We start from the raw sequence: 8,166 nt of genomic DNA, 5'->3' as shown, positions 1-8,166 counted from the left end.
AGGACGAAACCTCGTAATTGGGGGAAAACAGGTTCTGAAAGAGTTTGTCAGGATCTCTCACGATGCTGGTGTTGGGTAGGTTTGTTCTTTGGCCAAACTGACCCCACAGAGATTTGAAAAACAGCTTAGCGATTTGGCATTTAGCGGAGTTCGACCTGATCTCGTGTTGGCGTAAAAGCACGCCTTCTTGCTGGTAGAAATCGTTAATGTACTTATTTTGTTTTTCTTCATCTGTGGACGAGCTGGGAGACCCTGAAGCCTCTTGTTTCTGGCAGAGGTGTAATTTTATGTACGCTGAAAAGAGTTCATCAGATTTTTCCTTAAAATGCCACATTTCATAGATTTTAGCCACCGCGTACCCCTTCGCTATGGCCGTGTTCAATTCCACCGTGCAAGTCCCCAGGATGGCCCTCTCCTCATCAGTGTGGGTGCATGTCTCCCGCTGCTCGGTTTCCACACAGGTTCGGCATAGCAGGAACAAAAGCTTGCCACCCACTCTGACAGGTATCAACAGGAAAAAGAGGCTTCGCAGGGGGTACGCTTTAACTTTTGCAATTCCAAAATAATTTGCAAGGGGTCCAAATTTGTCGTAAATTATATCAGGGTGTCCGATGGGGTATTCCTTGGTTTTGTTTACCAAAGGGTACAGGCTGGTAAAATCATAAGAGTGGATTTCTTCCCCAGGGTTAAGTTTGTAATACAGACGGAAAGCGTTTGTCCTCCCCCCATAAAGTGCATCCCTAGGCAGGAGAGGCAACTGGGTTCAGTTTAGAAGATCTGCAAGCTCCTTGTCTGAAACCCAAAAGTTGTCCCCGTCATAGGATTTTGTGCTTTTTCACAATAATAGGCGACAACACCGCAGAAAAAACACCCATGAAACTCAAAAGCCATGCTTACCCCATCAACACTGGGATTAACGTCTAAAAAGTAGGAACCTACCTGTAGTTCCCCACCCTGTAAAGCATGCCGAATCTGTATATTTTCTTTGTGAGAAGTATACAACAGCCACTGAATAGATGGGGTTGAATATCTCTTTTTCTACCTGTGATCGTTGTCTGGAGGGAGAAGAGCTACCGTGTTAGGCTCCAAAAACAAAATCCTGTACATAGCCATGGAGACAGATGCCAGCTTTATGTACCAGAATGGATCTATACACAGTTTTATCTCGGTGAATTTACCAGGTTCTTTCTCTACTATATCTCCCATCTCTGTCATTTTCATAATCTCTTTTCTGTAGAGGATACAAGCCTGTCTCAAAATTTTGACATCCTGTGACAGGAATAGGTGAGCTCATTCTGCAAGTCAAACATCTCATATCTGTGGTCCCAACACTAGTCGAGAAACTCTGCTTTCTCCCTGGGCATCATGCTTTCCACACCAGAGTGCTCCACGCCGGGCAGAGTCCCCATGTAATTTTGATTTTCTAAAGTGTTAAAAAGAGGTGGAAAAACACCCTTTGCACCCTTCAAACCCCGTCGCTTGCGGGAGCTTGCTAAGCTTCATGGGCAAGAAGTTTGAAAAGAGTCTATCAAACGAATGCCTAGGGCTTTCACTTCCACACACATTAGTTTACTACCCTGAGTGATCAATTCTATCCACGTCTTTTTCCTCAGGAACTGTCTCGCAATGAAGTACATATCATAACCTTTGGAACTGAGCGCTAGGAACGTGTAGTCCTGGAACTCTTTGCCAATAAAGGTCTAAACAAACAGAGAAAGACACCTGTCGCCCTTAAATTCCCAGGGCTTTTCAGGGTTTCGGGACATAGCAAAAATATAAGTGGGCGTGTGCAACCCAGTTTTCTGTGTGCATTCAAAATCATAAAAAATATATACTTTTCTGAGGATTCGGGCTTTCGAATGCTCTCCAGAAAACACAGGTGACTGTCTACATCACCAGCGATCAAACCCTGACCCTGCTTACAGCGCCTCCCTTCACACCTGTGCCGCTTGTCCACACAAGACTGACATTTATCACACAAAGTTTTAGACAGGCATTCGACTCGCCTTAGTCGACGTGTCTGTCTAAACGCTCTTTGGACCAACAATACAGTCTACAGCTAGGACACCTCAGCTGCACGCCCATGCTGTCCAAGCATGTTACGTTCAAACGGAGGCAGCAACGATACCTGCAAGAGTGGTCCTGACGGTACCCTCTGTGGCAAAACTCACAATATTTTTTCTCACCAAACAACTTTTTCACATCCAGAACCCCATAGTTATGCTCATCGTGCAAGAGGATGAAAAAAGTCTTGGGGTACATGCCCCCCGCCCCCGTTTTAAAGAAGCCCCGTCCGCCTTTCGCCGCAGACAGCACCACCTGTATGGTGACTCCTCAATGCTCTTCCAATGTTGCTACGGCACTGAGCAGAACCTGTTTTGGATCTGACCACCCCAGTTTCCCATGAAACTTTCTCACCCCTGCTAATGATTCCGCGTCCGTAGGTTTACGGTCAGACAAAATGGCCAAGAGCCCACCCGCAAAACCGGTGTAAGTCAGGTCTACTAAGCATTGTCTCTTTATATGCATGATTTAACTACTGAGGATAGAATTTAAAACTCTACGAGCACCGCCACCCCTGTTTGTTCCAACTGTCACAACGTCCCATCGACATGCAACTCTCTCTTGCTCTGTAGCAGCTTTGAGGCCTGATTTAAGAAATCCTCAGCAGACAGCTCATCCCTAGTTCTTCTGACCGCAAACAAAGGGCTAGTTAAATTTCGTCTCTCTAAACGTAACTGAACAGAATCATCAGGGCCTACTCTACCGTTAACCTCATCCAGAACTAACTGTATTCCCCTGTGTCTGGCTTCAACAACCTGCTGAGCTGAATTTATTCACTCAAGATTGACAAAACGAAATTCCTCACAATATACCGACCCCCCAAATCTGGGTAATTCACGTTGCCAACTTCTCACTCTCTCCATATACACCTCTGCATTTTCAGGGTTACTTGCGGGCTTCCTCTACGGGACCATCAGCGGTATCTTCTACATCAGAGGCTATTAAACAAATACTTTGCCTCAGTCTTTAATAAGACTAAAGAGGATCTTAGGGATAATGGTAGCATGATAAATGGGAATGAGGATATGGAGGTAGACATCACCATATCTGAGGTAGAAGCGAAACTCAAACAGCTTAATGGGACTAAATCGGGGGCCCAGATAATCTTCATCCAAGAATATTAAAAGAATTGGCACAAGAAATTGCAAGCCCATTAGCAAGAATTTTTAATGAATCTGTAAACTCAGGGGTTGTACCGTATGATTGGAGAATTGCTAACATAGTTCCTATTTTTAAGAAAGGGAAAAAAAGTGATCCAAGTAATTATAGGCCTGTTAGTTTGACATCTGTAGTATGCAAGGTCTTGGAAAAAATTTTGAAGGAGAAGGTAGTTAAGGACATTGAAGTCAATGGTAAATGGGACAAAATACAACATGGTTTTACAAAAGGTAGATCGTGCCAAACCAACCTGATCTCCTTCTTTGAGAGAGTAACAGATTTTTTAGACAAAGGAAACGCAGTGGATCTAATTTACTTAGATTTTAGTAAGGCGTTTGATACTGTGCCACATGGGGAATTATTAGTTAAATTGGATAAGATGGGCATCAATAGGAAAATTGAAAGGTGGATAGGGAATTGGTTAAAGGGGAGACTACAACGGGTCCTACTGAAAGGTGAACTGTCAAGTTGGAGGGAGGTTACCAGTGGAGTTCCTCAAGGATCAGTTTTGGGACCAATCTTATTTAATCTTTTTATTACTGACCTGGGCACAAAAAGTGGGAGTGTGCTAATAAAGTTTGCAGATGATACAAAGCTGGGAGGTATTGCTAATTTAGAGAAGGACAGGGATACCCTACAGGAGGATCTGGATGACCTTGTAAACTGGAGTAATAGGAATAGGATGAAATTTAATAGTGAGAAGTGTAAGGTCATGCATTTAGGGATTAATAACAAGAATTTTAGTTATAAGCTAGGGACGCATCAACTAGAAGTAACGGAGGAGGAAAAGGACCTTGGAGTATTGGTTGATCATAGGATGACTATGAGCTGCCAATGTGATATGGCTGTGAAAAAAGCTAATGTCGTCTTGGGATGCATCAGGAGAGGTATTTCCAGTAGGGATAAGGAGGTTTTAGTACCGTTATATAAGGCACTGGTGAGACCTCACCTGGAATACTGTGTGCAGTTCTGGTCTCCCATGTTTAAGAAGGATGAATTCAAACTGGAACAGGTACAGAGAAGGGCTACTAGGATGATCCGAGGAATGGAAAACTTGTCTTATGAAAGGAGACTCAGGGAGCTTGGCTTGTTTAGCCTAACTAAAAGAAGGTTGAGGGGAGATATGATTGCTCTCTATAAATATATCAGAGGGATAAATACCAGAGAGGGAGAGGAATTATTTAAACTCAGTACCAATGTGGACACAAGAACAAATGGATATAAACTGGCCACTAGGAAATTTAGATTAGAAATTAGACGAAGGTTTCTAACCATCAGAGGAGTGAAGTTTTGGAATAGCCTTCCGAGGGAAGTAGTGGGGGCAAAAGATCTATCTTGCTTTAAGATTAAACTCGATAAGTTTATGGAGGAGATGGTATGATGGGATAACATGGTTTTGGTAATTAAATATTCATGGTAAATAGGCCCAATGGCCTGTGATGGGTTTTTAGATGGGGTAAGATCCAAGTTACCCGGGAAAGAATTTTCTGTAGTATCTGGCTGATGAATCTTGCCCATATGCTCAGGGTTTAGCTGATCGCCATATTTGGGGTCAGGAAGGAATTTTCCTCCAGGGCAGATTGGAAGGCCCTGGAGGTTTTTCGCCTTCCTCTGTAGCATGGGGCACGGGTCACTTGCTGGAGGATTCTCTGCTCCTTGAGGTCTTCAAACTACAATTTGAGGACTTCAATAGCACAGATATAGGTGTGAGGTCTTTTTTAGGAGTGGTGGGTGAAATTCTGTGGCCTGCATTGTGCAGGAGGTCAGACTAGATGATCATAATGGTCCCTTCTGGCCTAAATATCTATGAATCTATGAATCTATGAATTTGAGAGTCAGACTCCGAGGAGCCTCCGGTATTCTGAAGAAAGCGTCATATTTCCCCAAATCTTAATCATTTTCTGAATGTAGCATCATACTTTTCCCAAATACTAGAATATGGGGGAGGTGTGATGTGCTTATGGTGTTGAGAGAATGGTTTGTCAGTCCTGACTTTTTTATTCACAACCCTTAGAGCGCGTGCTCCGGGTTTGTGAATGTGGACGTTTTCGCTCACAGTTTTCTCAGGGCTCGGTGTGGTGGTGGCCTCTGAGGAACTGGAGGGGTGTTTGTGTGGTTGGGTTTTGTTGTCCTTGGGTTTGACGTCTATGAGGTTTCGACTGCCCTGATGCTTCATCTGCATCCTTGTTCTATTTTGCGTTAGCCTTGTTAAAGGTCTCAAAGCAGATTCCTGGTTCTTTGGCCGTTCTGGTGGAGGTGTCCCTGTCGCTTCGACTACAGCATTGTCAGGAAAGCTGCTCTTGCCAATGTGGCGGGGAAAAACATTTTACAAAACTGAACATTACCATCTTTCTCACCCACACCTATGTATATACTTAGAATACAAAACCTCATAAAACAACCAAACCAATAAGCAAAATAGATTTACTGGGCTTCATCCATCCTTCAGTCACTGATGCTGGTCCATTTTCCTTTTCAGCTGGCTCTTTTCCTTTTTCTTTTCAGCTTGTTTACCCTCTCGTGTTTTGACCTTACTGTGAAGCAAACAACGTTATAATAAAACACATGGAACTGTCTTGTAAACTTAAAAAAATAAAATATTCATTAGGATGTTTTTCTATTTAAAATGTCACAGCTTTAAAACAAAATAATCCCTTTCAGGCTGTACAACAAACACAGGTTTAGAGTTGATTTCTACCAATTGAAACAACAAACCCACAAACATTTTTTTAAAATACATCTCATTTGCAAAATAAAAACCAAACTGCTTTTAAAACCCATTTTGCACAAAAACCCTTGTTAGTTTTAAAAACACCATTACTATCCATTTCCAACCAAATACTTTTGAAAAAACCACCCCATCTCTCTCTCACACACACACACACACACAAACAGCAGCTTCATAAACACATCAAACCAGGTTTGCAACCAAAAACTCAGACACACACAACACACACACACACACACACTCCAGCAGTTGAAAAACACCAACAGTTTGCAATCAAATACTTTTCAGTAAACCCACATGCATTTAAAAGGCACACGGTTGTTCTGTTTCCCCGCCCCACCCCGGTGTGTGTTTGGGCCTTCAGGTGAAAGAACAAGCAAAAATCTTAAGTTAGGATTATTCTCTGTACAACCTGTGTAATACCTGAAGTTTGTTTTTTGTTTGTTTGTTTTTTCTGTTTTTTAAATATAGCACTATTAAGCACAACTATAGTTAAAATGGTTTTTACCTTGGCCTGGTGGTGAAATGCAGCTTAAAGTTACCGGTTCCATGCTAAACAGATCACACTGCAAGAGAGAAAGGCACCATTATTTACGAAGACAGCATGGCCAAAGAATGGCCTTATAGAATATATATTTTCAGAGTTAAAAACAGGGAGCATACCTCCTCTTCCAGTCCAGCAGCAATTCAAGAGAGTTTCTGTTGAAAGAGACAGTCTCCAAGGAACCTGAAGCTTTGTTTCAAAATAGTTAGCAGGGTGATTGGATCCCCCCTCCCTAGCATTCCCTTTTGTGATCTGGGGTGGGGGAATAAGTTGTCTGCACAACTGGGTTGCTTTTATTTCTTTTTTCTTTTCTTTTCTTTAAAAGACATACATCTCCGTGAAAAGAAACCAAGGGCCAGAGACCTTCTAACAGAAACACAGATAGTCACAAAGCCCTCTTTTTTATTTTTCAATTTACAGCTACCAAGTTGTATGTCGCTGTTTGTCCCCTCACCATTTTCTAACTTAATCCTTTTTGATTTCTTACAACTGGTCTTTTTCTGAAGCAGGGTTCCGTAACTTTTTGTGCAGACCAGACGGTCAATATAACGCTGGAAGGAGCATCTTCCGGTTTGGTCATTTTCTTTCAAACACGGTCAGGGTCTGCACTAAATTGCACAGCATTTATCAAGGTCACCCCGTGCGCTAAATGTTCTTGGGTGAGGCACAGACATTGCACAGCTTAACCTATGGCAAGAACAGTGTTTAATAGGCTTTCCAAACACAGCTCAGCACGCCGGCCCCGGAGCTGGCAGTTTCTATCCACTGAAGTCCACGTCACACAGCCATGGTGCCGTTAGGCTGGCGGACCCATGACACAGCCCTCACATCTTCAAACAGCTTTTCCCGAAGGCAGCGATTGAGGACAGCAGAAACAGCAACGCGTACAATAGTCCGCATGCCTTTTTTACGCTCACGACGTGGCACTGGCTTACTGGGTCCCATGCCAAACCTCCTCCGAAACACCTTCTAGCCGTCATCCTCGGAGTCCTCTTCAACAATTTGGATCGGCGCTGAGCAAAAACAAGGTGGGCCTGGTTCATCTTCGCTACTTGATGCGACGCTGTCTGCGGCCTCCAGGGCCTCTGGAAAGGCATCGTCGAGCTGTCGAGAGATTTTCAGAAAAGAAACAGTGTAAGTTTCCACTACTTGTTTTTAAATTTACAAAACTCTCCCGCCCCTCGGGTTCCTAATCCCATTTCACCCCATCATCAACCGCCACTTCTTAATCATTCATTTACCTGAGCCATGTCTTTTCCTTTCACCTTGTTCTCCGGTGACTCCCCCAAGCTGCGTTCGCCTTCCTCCTCCAGGGGGGTGGATGACAAGAGGCCACCACACTCATTGGGGTGTCTCCACACAAGTCCAAAGGCCTTTGGGGCTAAAACAAAGTCCCAAGTTCTCACGGGGGTGGTGAAGGAGTCCATGTTTCCACAATTTCTAAAGCACGCGTTCTTGGTAAAAGATGGCCTCTTCTGCTCTGGTGCTGGGACTCATGGAGTGATGGTGCTGCACTCTGATTGGCAGAGGGCACTGCGAGTAGTTCTTAGAGGGGTAACACAACCCTCTTCTGGGCGGGTCACCCCGCCACGGAACACCCCCGAAAGGTCAAATCTGCTCTCAGGGTGGTCCTATGCCGCCAAAACCCATTGCGATTGGTCGAGGAAGGTGG

General features: G+C 43.9%; 1 long non-coding RNA gene across 1 annotated transcript; it reads right to left on the bottom strand.

Annotated features, from left to right (window-relative positions):
* Window positions 1-5,649: 5,649 nt before the first annotated feature.
* On the bottom strand, window positions 5,650-6,714 carry LOC311518571. The gene is made up of 3 exons (XR_014711029.1): window positions 6,614-6,714; window positions 6,459-6,516; window positions 5,650-5,756 (listed from the first exon to the last, which is right to left on the bottom strand). It is a non-coding gene; the product is annotated as an uncharacterized lncRNA (long non-coding RNA).
* Window positions 6,715-8,166: the final 1,452 nt, after the last annotated feature.

The sequence above is a fragment of the Lepidochelys olivacea genome, assembly GCF_965140295.1.
Source record: "Lepidochelys olivacea isolate rLepOli2 genome assembly, chromosome: 3".
In the NCBI taxonomy this organism is placed as follows: domain Eukaryota; kingdom Metazoa; phylum Chordata; order Testudines; family Cheloniidae; genus Lepidochelys; species Lepidochelys olivacea.
This window is presented reverse-complemented; position numbering and strand designations above follow the sequence as displayed.